The sequence below is a fragment of the Polyodon spathula genome, chromosome 8, assembly GCF_017654505.1.
Source record: "Polyodon spathula isolate WHYD16114869_AA chromosome 8, ASM1765450v1, whole genome shotgun sequence".
NCBI lineage: Eukaryota > Metazoa > Chordata > Actinopteri > Acipenseriformes > Polyodontidae > Polyodon > Polyodon spathula.
Window position 1 is genome coordinate 46,698,716 of NC_054541.1, and position 13,396 is coordinate 46,712,111.

Sequence of the window (13,396 nt, forward strand, 5' to 3'; positions counted from 1 at the left end):
TATGGTACACCAAGTCATCAATCTGGAAGGGAAACCACGGACTGGAGGAGAAATGGTTGCACTCGCTAACCAAGAGGATGTGACTGACGGTACATACGGGGACGTAGCGAGGTGATCTGTTCATTTGTCACGGTTAAGCTGAAACTGGAAAGGAGTACTGTGAAGTTACTGTGAGTGTTTTGTTTGTTTTGTTATTATTAGACAGCTAACATGATCCTTAGTTGTCGCTACAGGCCAGCACTAAACCCTGACAAAACTTCACCACTGTGCACGAATAAATTATATTGTATAAAATATAATAAATTATATTTCACCACAAGCATTTTAGCACTTGTGATTGTGTTTGTCTTTATGTGTGTTCTACTGTGTTTATTCTTTGAAACTGTATCAATATTTTGGGACTGTAACCCATTGTTTAGACAGTGCAATAGACATTGCTGTGCATTGCTTGGGATTATTCTTTGTGGTCACTAGACCAGGATTATAAAATAAAACCCATTTGGATTGTGAACTTTGTTGTCTGTCTTCTGTTTCATGATCACATCACCACTGCACCTGTGCATTGCAAACCACTTTGCCACAGACAGACACAATGGGGAGGGGTAAAGCCTTTATCAGCCATATCTAAATAAACAGGTCCTCTGGGTCTTGTATGATATTTTATAATGTTTGATGCACAGAACTCCCCATGGGCTCTTCATTGGAAAGCTGTGTGGTCCCACGTTCTCAAGCTCATTGCTCTGTGTTGCTGGATGTCGAGTCAGATTATTCTGCTATTAGATGAATCACTGTATCCCTGTATCCTTTTTCAAGGACACAATTCCTATTGCAGTTGTTAACATTGCTATCATCATTACTATTGTGATTGTTTCCAGTGTATACAGGGTGTGCCATGAATCAGACGTCAAAGAGAATATCATATATATATTAGGATGTTAAATCTGGTGGCCACACCCCTTTGACTAGCTGCACCACACATCAAATTAACTTTTAAGATGAGAAAGAAATAGAGACTACCAATATTAATATTATGATGCATGACTTATGCGACTGCCTGTATTTCCTTATTGAACAAACATATACATGGTTTCTAAAGGACACCTGCTCCGAGCCGAGAGGCTGGATCACAGTTCCAGTGAGGTTCCTCCAGTATTCAGTTTATAGAATCCTTACTGAGGCACAAGGAGGTCAGACAACTTTCCCCTGGAGTAACTGCAGTGTGGCTGAGATGCATTACGATTCAAATTGGATATCACATGCTTTACACACAGACACATATTGCATTACCTGCAGTTCTGACCTGTGTACCTAGATGCACAGCAGTATATCATATCATCTAGTATATGTATGGTATTAATTCAGTGTGCTATAATGACAAGGTGTGACTTATTTAATTTAGTAAGGTCACAAATTGTTCTATAATCACATTTTCTGTAATTACAACTGTTTGATACTTTCCTTATTCTTAGATTACATTTATTTTCTTACTGCATGCCCCTTAAACTGGGATATATCAATGTACCTGCAATATATTGTAGTGATCTCGGTTAACGCAGACAGGCGCATCACACAGGGAGTGGCAATCCACACACAGGCGGTGGGTGGGTGGGTGCAAACCCAGGTCCTCTTACACTAAAGCATAGCGCTGATACAACTGTACAAAAGAGATGTCTCCTTTGCAAGGATCATATATCGGGCTTATGTCTTTGTGTGTGAGTATGTCACCTACCAGCCCTGCAGCTGCCTTCCTCCGTGCATGCTACAGTATTATAATAATTGATGCAATTAATTTATCAAATGTACAACATTTCATATCATGCTGAGAATCCGGAGGGAAATGACAAATTACAAGCAAAACATTTTCCTTTTTATAAAAAAAATTAAAACCAGCCTGAAGAGAAATATTTAAAATGAGCTCATGTTAAAATACTGAGGGATGGATTCCAAGGAATAAAGCTTTGCTTCATGACCCATGATTTCCGAGAGGAGGCCATTCGGCCCATCTTGCTTGTTTGGTTGTTAGTAGCGTATTGATCCCAGAATCTCATCATGCAACTTCTTGAAGGATCCCAGGGTGTCAGCTTCAACAACATTACTGTGGAGTTGATTCCAGACCCTCACGATTCTCTGTGTAAAAGTGCCTCCTATATTCTGTTCTGAATGCCCCTTTATCTAATCTCCATTTGTGACCCCTGGTCCTTGTTTCTTTTTTCAGGTCGAAAAAGTCCCTTGGGTCGACATTGTCAATACCTTTTAGAATTTTGAATGCTTGAATTAGTTCGCTGCGTAGTCTTCTTTGTTCAAGACTGAATAGATTCAATTCGTTTAGCCTGTCTACATATGACATGCCTTTTAAACTCGCTCTTCTTTGCACTCTTTCTAGAGCAGCAATATCCTTTTTGTAGCGAGGTGACCAGAACTCAACACAATATTCAAGATGAGGTCTTACTAATGCATTGTATAGTTTTAACATTACTTCTCTTGATTTAAATTCAGCACTTTTCACAATGTATCCGAGCATCTTGTTGGCCTTTTTTATAGCTTCCCCACATTGTCTAGATGAAGACATTTCTGAGTCAACAAAAACTCCTAAGTCTTTTCCATAGATTCCTTCTCCAATTTTAGTATCTCCCATATGATATTTATAATGCACATTTTTATTTCCTGCGTGCAGTACCCTACACTTTTCTCTATTAAATGTCATTTGCCATGTGTCTGCACAGTTCTGAATCTTGTCTAGATCATTTTGAATGACATTTGCTGCTGCAACAGTGTTTGCCACTCCTCCTATTTTTGTGTCATATGTGAATTTAACAAGTTTGCTTACTATACCAGAATCTCAATCATTAATATAGATTAGGAATAGCAGAAATCGACCTAATACTGATCCCTGTGGTACTCCACTGGTTACCACACTCCATTCTGAGGTTTCTCCTCTAATCTGTACTTTCTGTTTTCTACATGTTAACCACTCCCTAATCCATGTACATGTGTTTCCTTGAATCCCTACTGTGTTCGATTTGAAAATTAATCTTTTATGTGGGACTTTGTCAAAAGCATTCTGGAAATCAAAATAAACCATGTCATATGCTTTGCCATGATCCATTATCGATGTTGTATCCTCAAAAAAATCAAGCAGGTTAGTTAAACACGATCTCCCTTTCCTAAAACCATGTTGACTGTCTCCCAAGATACTGTTACCATATAGGTAATTTTCCATTTTGGATCTCTGTTAAATTCCCAGAAAGGCAGTGTGTTCAGTGTATTCAGTGCAAGCTAACTGAATGTTTATGTTATAGTTCTACATTTCTGTTAAAAGAAGATTAGCTGGAAGTTTGAATGATAAGCACAAGAGAATGCTAAAATAGTACAGATTCTTTTGGACTGAATCTACACCACATTTTTGGCTAATAGAGACATAGCAATTAGCAGTGAGTTATTTTAGAGGTAGAAAAAGAAAAAAAAAGTTTACTTTGCTAATTAGCTGACGAAATGTGTGAGTCCCACAAAGACACAGCTTCACGTTGCATATTTAAAGCACAACATGATTGAAACGCAACATCAATATCCAGATGGTCTTGCTCACTTTAACCCATTAAGTGCCCTTGTTCTCATTTGAGAACAGGCTACTTTGTGATTTTTTGGAGTTTTTTAAATCGGCATCTACCCGTTATATACATTTTCCCTTTAACTATATTGTTATGATAAGTGAAATATTCAAATTTTCCTGGTATCTACACAGCCCTCCCATAAACACAGAATTTCTGAACCAAAACTGGTCTATTAAAATATTTACAATTCTCCACACCAGTATTGCATGAGAAATGATTTTGAATTAAACTACCTAACGCTGGTCGGGGCTGGCCTCAGCAAAAAAGCATATCTGAGTAAATTGCAAAAACATGATTACAAACTTAAAAAGGCAAGGAGACAGTAAATTCATGAAGTGATTAATTACTTCATTAAATACCTCAGAAAATTGAATTTGAAGCCCTTTAAAGATATAAACAGGAGAGTAAACTCCCTGTCCCAAAGAATGGCCATTTCAGGCACTTGTGTGTCATAGCTGAGTATTGTAGAGACTTCTTCTGCCATTTCCTCTGCCTCATAAAAAGCTGAGTGTGACAAAGGAAGATGTCCCGGAGGCAGTGAGGCTTGAACCAAGGAAGCTGGGATTAGTTGCCTCTTTGAAACCAACTGTATTTACTGTTGAAGGTATCCTTTGTGTTTTCGTTTCCACCACATTCATTTTGTCAGCCCTGTATTTGATAATGATCTTGCTTGTTTTGTGCCTCTATGGTTTGTTGCTGACACCTGCTGCCTCACAGCGGATGGGGGCAGATGCCCTGTTACAGGCTGCATTAAAGGGACAGTGCACCAGCCCCTTTTTGTTTGATCTGACAATAAAGACTGTGGATTGAATTGCATTTTTATTGCTACCTTGCAACAGTAATATTTGTAATCACCAGCATCTTCCAAAGAAAGCTACCATGTGGCTGTCTGCCATTATAACTGTGGTAGCTCAGCAGACTGTCATCCTTGCCAAAAATGTATTCTCTGTTAATTCCCAGGTATTACTTCATATTATCTTTATTTTTATTTTTTTTATTTCCCTGTAGTCTGTTACATTCAGATGCCTGCATGTCAGCATGTGTTAAGATTAGAAGCAAAATTAAAAGGGAAATAATTTATACCATACTAATAACAAACAACCGGAATCTAGATGCCAACAACCAAAAAAAAAAAAAAAGTTTTCTTTTTAAACCTAGATTGAAAAGCAGAACCTGATTTGACATAATACGAAATACAGTGTGTTGAGCTTGAGAGTGTAGTGTTATGTTGAAGAGTCCATGGAGAGTTCTATCTGTCAAAAAATCACAGAAAAGCCCCCAAAGCCATTTTCTGTTGAAAATCAATTGGTTTCTATTGTATTTTTCTGCCTGCTTCATTTAACTTCAAATTCTAAAAGCTAGAAAATATACAAGGGCATTTTTATGTTTAGGTCTTGTGTCCACCAAACCCTGTTTGACACTCGCTTCAAATTTTCTGCTGCGATTTATTACAGGGAATATACAAAATGCAGACACTTTCAATTAGCATTTTCCTCTGTAATGAAGCATCATTTTTTTCTGGTAAGTCTTTATTCAGGAGCTGCTTTTAATGTATAACCTAAGCTAGCTCAGACAAAGTGTCTTTATACAAGTAAGAGCCAGCACCATCTTGTGATCGGCAACTTTGGAAACAAGTTTCCTTTTGTTTTGCTTCTAATACACTAGCTGTGCACTAGATGGTGCTAGCACTTACTAGTATAAAGATACTGGGTGATGCAGAGTATATTACTTATGTCTATGACAAGAAACTGGAACTGCAGGGCCGTATCTGAGCTCACAGTCAAATCAGGATAACACAGATGTATAAAAAACAGGCTTTATTTGAGTAATTGCAATAAGAACCATTAAGAATGATTGCAAAGATTATAGAAAGGTAAGGAGACAGTTTAAAAAAAAAAAAGAAAATGGCATTTGAAGCAACACTCCCTTTTACTCTTTTTTTCAGGCACATCTGTTTTTACCTGCTGATTCTGCAGTGAAACCCTCTTCATTTAACTTGATACTGTATCTCTCAGATGCTGGAGTCTCAATGAAAGTGAACATTTCTCAGTTCTGTTTCCCACCCACAAGGCGACAACAAAACGAATAAAAAGGTCATAGAGAAAGGCACGCAGACCTGCGCTGGTTTATTCTTGCTTCAATGTCTCTTGTTAAGATGACTTTTTCCTATAGGTGAATTCTATCAAATGCATTCCATCATCCTGCATTTTCTCCACTGTCTCTGTTTGAAAGTGGTGTGCTCATATTTCAGACTGAAGCCTGTCTCCAGTGACCTTGTCAGGGTTTCTAGTTAGATTGCCACACTGCTGTGGTTTTAAATGTCTCAGAAGGGAACAATATTAGAGGCAACCGGAACTAAACAATGTGGTCCCTTCAGTAACCTTAAACAAACAAGGCTTGGATAGCTAATGCCAGACCCACATTGAAAGAAGGATGATTTTTAACAGTGTCTAATGTAACCTTATATTAAACCCTAATGGGAATAGGGAAGAAAACATATTCCTCCTAATCGAAATATAAGGTATATTATTTGATTCTGACGCGCTGTATTCCGTGCCACCATACTGTGTACGTGAATATCATTACTGTTGCATTGTCTCTCTACTGTCGTGTATTGGTATATGGAGATCAAGGCTACTGTGACGCTGTTTATTAATGCAGAGGGTTATAGAGCACAGTCTGGACTTCAAAGACCTCCCCTGGCTGCTCGATTGGCAAGGCTCAATCTAATCTCCACCACGCAGGATAAACCTGCTTATCGTCAATGTGACCCCCGAATGCAGTCTGGTAGCGCCGTGTGGGTGTGTGCAGGGTTTACCCTTTAGGTATGAACTGTACAAGAAGTATGATGCAAGGAAACCGAACAATGGTCACACATCTTATTAGAGATGGATTGGTCAGATACAAGTGCCAAAAAAAAAGAGTTTTGAAATATTGAAATGTTAATAGCATGTTCAATCTGATCCATGCACTAACTGTATAGTCAATATACAACACCCACTTGCGGATCAACAGACACACATCTTTTCACCTTTCATGCTTCGTCAAGGTCAGGGAAGATTATTCCTATTTGTTAACTGCAAACAAGGTGAGCTCCAGACAGACTCCGGATTTGTTGGTACAGGGATGTGGTTTGTTGCCCAAAACAACTGAGGGGTCATCTGTACAATGTTGCAGTCTTTCTGAGCCCAATATTTCTGTCTGGATATGTTTTGAAAACCCTGTGCAGCATTGTACAATTATTAGGGATTTGGTTAATTTGTTCAGTGTTGTTTTTTAGGATCTAGCCTAATGATGTTCTGGCTAGAAATAAAATGACAAATGGGGAAATTTACAAAGCTAGAAATAACTTTATGTTTTCACAGTGTCATTATAATTTTTGGTAACACTTTACATTGTTTCTGTAATTTAATGTGTATTTAAATAGCAGTTACTTAGTAAAGATGTACTTACACATAATTACAATGCCATTACACATAGTTACAATGCCATTACACATAGTTACAATGCCATTACACATAGTTACAATGCCATTACACATAGTTACAATGCACGATATAACCCTAATTCTAAACCTAACCCAAACCCTAACCTTTTTCTGATACAATTGTGTACTTACATATATCGTGCAAAAAGATTTGCACATTAAGTGCATTGTAACTATGCATAATAACATTGTAATCATGTGTAAGGACACATGTATGTAAAAGTAGCTACTATGCAAATACACAGCAATTCGAGACACTTAATGTAACGTGTTACTCATTTTTTTGTTAAAAGAGAAAACACACCTATTAAGGTTACAAAACTAGAATCAAACAAGTTGTTGATTTCTACAGACGATTTCCTTCTTTTCAGAAAAAAAAAAACTGTTTCTAATGACACTGGATTAAATGACAGAGTGAATGGAGCCCTAGCAGCACAAAGCTAAACAGTACTACTAGCCAGGCATAATATTATGAACAAATATGAGCTGAATGCAGAAAAGTGGTAACAATTCATATTCTGTACATCTGTTCCTCTGTAATCTCTCAGTACTGAAAGTCATCCAGCTCTTTATTGTATTGCTGTCATAAAATGTACATACTGAATTGAACTTACTGGGCACATTAAAGTTATGTTGAACAGAATCGGTGAGGATGTGACCACTTTATTAGGAACATGCCCTGTTTTCAATAGGGGGTATGAATGGTACTATATAACTATAATCTGCTTCTACATGTAACAAGGGCAGACGCTGGGTTCAAACTGGCAACCCTGCACACCGCAAGTGAGCATCTTAACCACAATGCAAAAGAGCTGGGCTCGTCTGCAGCATGGTTTTAGAGCTCTGAACCTCATCTCACTGTCAGGGATCATGACAGAATCTGTGCATTCGAAAAGGGGCTCTGATTTTCCAATCACCTTTAAGGGTTAATTAATAACTGTTTAGTCAAGGGGAACACTCACTTAGCAATCATGTGTTCATTTCTTATTTGAATCTTGCTACCTAACAGTGTTCATTCACCTTCTTCTGGCTCGTGGTGATCATGAGGTGTTTTCTTTTCTTGCCAAATCATTGTTATTCATTACATTTCTGCTGATCAACCCCACTGATGCATGTTTTCTTAATTGTGTGTCTGATTAGATGCTGCAATAGAACAGACTCCAGACAGAACCTGTACTGGACATTGTTTGCTATATCATTTCAGCCAGGACAATTAAACAGCCACCTGAATGAAAATCATTGCTGGGTAAGCCAACAAGTAGCAAGAAGTGTTACTCAAGAAACAGAGACTGATAAGCCGTTTGGCAGTGGATAAGCTGAGAGCACTTAGTTTAGTTTAGTTTATTAACTTGGTACCCACAGGGCCAGCACAAGTACATCTGGCAGCAGATAATTTAATATGACACGCATGCGTATGTATGAGCATCTCCACACATTTTTATTTTTACTCAGGTAAAAGGCATGCAACTTCATGGGTCGTATCCACAAAATATTAACCTGGGGTAAAGTTTGCACACGTTTTTTAAATGAAGAATTGAATACATCATTTTGGTATTACTACACAGGGTACACTACCATTGATTGGTTTGTTTTTTATAGTTATGCAGTTTTTTTTTTAAAATGTTTTGTGAATAATGCTTTGTGAACATGGCCCTATACTGTATCTCCTACCAGAAACATCCCTCACTCTGTCTCCCTGCTGTCTTCCCATACTGTATGTCACATTCAGTTCCAACAAGATCGAGGCTATGTTGTAGACATTCTTACCTCCAGTCCTTGATTTAACAAGACCATACTGTTCTTGGCATGTAGATTATTGCGAGCTGACACTGAGTCTGGATGCCATGCATTTTTTTTGTTTGATGACAGAATACTGGAGACTTCTCATATTAATACACACTGCAATGAACAGCTCTTAATGTACTCTTCTTTCTATTAAACGCAGGTACATGGTTTGAAACGTTTTAATGGATTTCAGAATGTTACTGAGCCAACACAATGTGGAAGAATGAAGTAAACAGGCACCAATGTTCAATTACTTACTTTTGTCTTAAAAGACCAATGAACGAATCCCTGGTGTACCTGACTAAGACCCCGTTCACACTCAGGATGGCTGCATATTTAGGTCTGTGACCCCATTCATATTTGCGTTTTAAGGTGCCTTTGCGTGTTCACATATGTGACTGAAAAGCAGGCCTGAAATGTGTTGAATTGTTTGTTTGGAAGGATATATACAAGTCAATAATACCCGAAACATATAAGTCAGAGGTGGTTGAATGCTTGTTACTACTCCAATTTGACTTGCTAAATGACAAATTATTAGTATGATTTTTATTTATTACTATTTGTCAGATAAAAGGCATATACAGAAATAATGTGAAACTCTAAATATGTTGCCTGCACTCAGAATGGAAGAGCTACCGGGGTATACAGGAATCCTTGATTTCTAGCACTAAAGATCGTCTAAATATATTATTTAATAAAAAAGTTACGTCGTGTCATCGTTAAAAAATACCATGGTATATTATATATATATATATATATATATATATATATATATATATATATAGACTATTTTGACTTAATGTTATGGGGTATCAACGATCTTAATATTTGTGGATGAGAACTGCATTTTATGTGTGTCTAAAAGCAAGCAGCTAAAAGAAATCATCTGCATTTTAATGTAAAGATGTACAGTTCTATATATCGTTGCATACAAAATAAACAATGGTGACTGAATATGCCAAATTGCCAGTGCCATTATTGATCATTACTGAGAGCCACAATCCTGCAATTTTTATATTTATCGCTTAGTTACTAAACAACAGGAAGAAAAGGTAATTGTGACAAATTAAGACTAATTCTGAATGCACTGCAGACATTGTGTTTGTATTACCGCACGCGAGTATGGGGGTGGCTCTGTTTACCTTTCACACACATGAGAGTGTCTACTGAGCTATGTAACCAAACCATGAAAAGGCAACACGAAAAGGCGTCCCTAAGTGTGCTTTGAGTTCATATATCTGCAAAGTCCCGGTTCCGTTCCTGAAATTGCAGGCCCTGGGCCACATCTTAATATGGTGGCCTAAATCTAGGCCAGCCCTGGGCTGCCTTTACTTTTTTGGAGTGTTCACAAATGAGAAAAGCCCTTAATAGCAAGTGTGACTGGGGTCTATCTATCTCTGATTCATCCCTAGCAAGTATGTAGATATGTCTCATCCCACGTGTGCTCCTCATGTGATTTACACACAAAGCAACCCAATTACAGTGAACAGCCAGAAACTGGGGCCGCATTTCAGGGGCTCTTAGGGGGCACTCTGTTTTTAATGACTCTCACTCAGTATTCTAATCATTTGAAATGCTCTGTTAAAACAGCACACTAGAACCATTTACTTGACACGATTAATAAGTGACACCTGCACTGCTATTGGGTCTGACCTAGATGAGTTTCGCTTCTGTGTCGCCAAACGCTTTACATGGTTTGAAAGGCAGAGGGGTTTTGTAAGAAGACTCAGGTAACATAAAGTGAATTACAAGGCTTTTTTCTTTTTAACCATTCTGCATGTAAACAAAAGTGTATCCTTACATTTTTTTTTTAAATGTGGTGCAATCCTTTAATTTCAGTGACTCAGCTATTGTTTTTTATTTCATAATGTGTGTTAAGGTACTTTGACTAGGAGTCCTGGAGCTGCTCTTCCATTCTAATTATATGCTATATATATATATATATATATATATATATATATATATATATATATATATATATATATTTTCATTATTTTAATAATACTCTACATTATAATACTGTACTGAACTCAGGAGAAAACCTTTTAACACAGAAAAACACATTATCTGAGTGACAAAGCACTGCTCACATTGTTAGCATAAAACATCACCGAAAAGTAAAAAAAAAAAAAAACCCAAAAAACAAACCTTGCTTAGGGTCACACAATGAGTCAGTGGCTGCGCTGGGATTTGAAGGAGGGACCACCAGGTTATAAACCCATTTTCTTAACCACTGGACCACACAGACACTGTTGTCACATTTAAGACCAACTGATGCACCATTTCTAAGAACTTGATATCTAATGTTTACAAACAAGAATATCTATACTTTATTAAAAAAAAAAAAAAAAAAAAAAAAAAAAAAAAAATCACTAGTGAATCAGCAATTAAATAAATAAATAAAGCATAAGATTAGGAATTAGTGCTAATGTTGCATATGCATTTAAACACAGCTTTCAGCCTGGACAATATTGACCCCAGAAGATGCAAGAAAATGATTCCGCTCCATCCAGCCCCTTGACACCTGGATTGCAAGGCAGGGGCAGAAGATTCATGCTTTAGCTTTAATCTAGGGTTTCAATGGTACAATCACATCCTACTGATATGCAGTCATGGATATAATTTACTGGCACAGCCAGAAGGGAGGAAGGACAAAGACCCAGTGGTAGGAGATTGAACATCTGGCTGCGGCTTGGATTAAACCAGAGTTCATCTCTCCCTTCTAAAAACACAGTGCTCATTGAGAAACGAGATACAGATAAAATGCACAGACTTTGTGTCATCTGTATTGTATCATACTCACAATAGCTACTGAAATATGTACGGAAACCTTGACAACACACTTTCAACTCCAGTGTTTAGACTGGGACGAAGATGCTACTCTTATTTTGTAAATGCTATCTCTTTGTAGAGGCACAGGCATCTGCACAACCTAATATTAGAATACCATGTGTACAAAAAGATGCCTTCACCCTGGGAAATCTATTTCCTAGAAAAACTGTAATGTCAGCATGTTTAAAAATCAATGTCAACCACTGAATTATAAATATTATTCAGCTAGAAAGATTTTTGAATATTGAATTGACAGCAGGAGACCAGGGTTATATGATATGACATTCTTGGAGTATTAATTTGCTGGAATGAGATATAGAAAAGGTGAAACAGTATGCAAATGAATGGGACTATATTTGATACTGCTGTAATACACAGCTATTTGAAAATTTGGGGTACCAGCGTTCTTGTGAGACAGCTTGCTCATTAAAGTTATCTGCATAGATCCCTTTCAGCCCTGTGGCCAGAAATGAGCTCATGAATTTTAACTGATGGGTTTTCAGAACTGAAGATGGTTTTTGAAAGGCAGAACGGTTATCTATTCAGGGATGTGGCAATATTTAATAAGAACATTCTCCAAAAGGGGGTAAAATAAACTACCCCAAACTCTAATCATTGATCCAGTCAACACAACGACCTCAATGACTCAAGTAGGAACCCTTTCACCCTGTTTGTCTTTACTACTAGCTGTATAAACAAAGTGCCTAGCCCTTCATTGATCCAGTAGTTTTTCTCAAATACAAAATCAATCACAGCATGCTGCTCTGTCAATCTGTGGCAGTCCAGTCAGCTCCCATGTGCAACAGGTCCTGTGAAAACTCCTCGAGACATCAACCCTGAAGAGAGGCCAGACAGGCTGTCAGCTCTCATAAATACTGGATGGGGGAAAGGTCCATTTCTCCTGGTCACACTGAGCCCAAGATCCACTGCTTTCATTTAACAGATTGAGAAATATAGACTGCAGGTTAACAAGTCATTTGCTTCCGAGTGGTTTATGGTGGAATTGTTTTTTAATTTTTTACATTCTCTCTCATGTCTCTCATGTCTTTGTTTCACATGTGTTGTAGAAGTGAACTCTATATAAATTGTTAAGAAAGGAAATAAGACAATGGTTACACATTTTATTAGAGATGGATTGGTCAGATCCAAGTGTCAAAGAAAAGAATCTAAATACTACAGCTGGCAGTTCTCCACAGCCACCCATAAAACTGTTTTATGGGATCTGAACATTCCCGGATCACTGTCTTTAAACAAAACAAACATAAAAAAAACATGTAGAAAATAACAGGATAAGACAGTGTGAGTTTCCATCTATAGGAGTACCCAAAGGGAATCATAATGCAGGAGAGTTGTGTATCCACACTGTATGATTCCATTGCTACACCAGAGTGAGGCCTACTAGTAAACAAAGGGAACTCGGACAGAATTAATTTTAAGAGTTCATCTTTAAAAGCGGCTCTACAATGGATAACAATAGTAGAACAAGGGCAGCTAGAATGGTCATTGGTGGTAACCACAGGCCTATCACAGAGGAACCGATATACACAGGTATTTCATTTCAGTATGGTAGTAGCTTATAATTCCTAGTGTGCTATCAAATCAGAATCACAGAGTCAGAATTGATTGATTTTGAAAATCAAAGTCCAGCTAGCTTTTTTTTTTTATCCTATGGGCAATACAC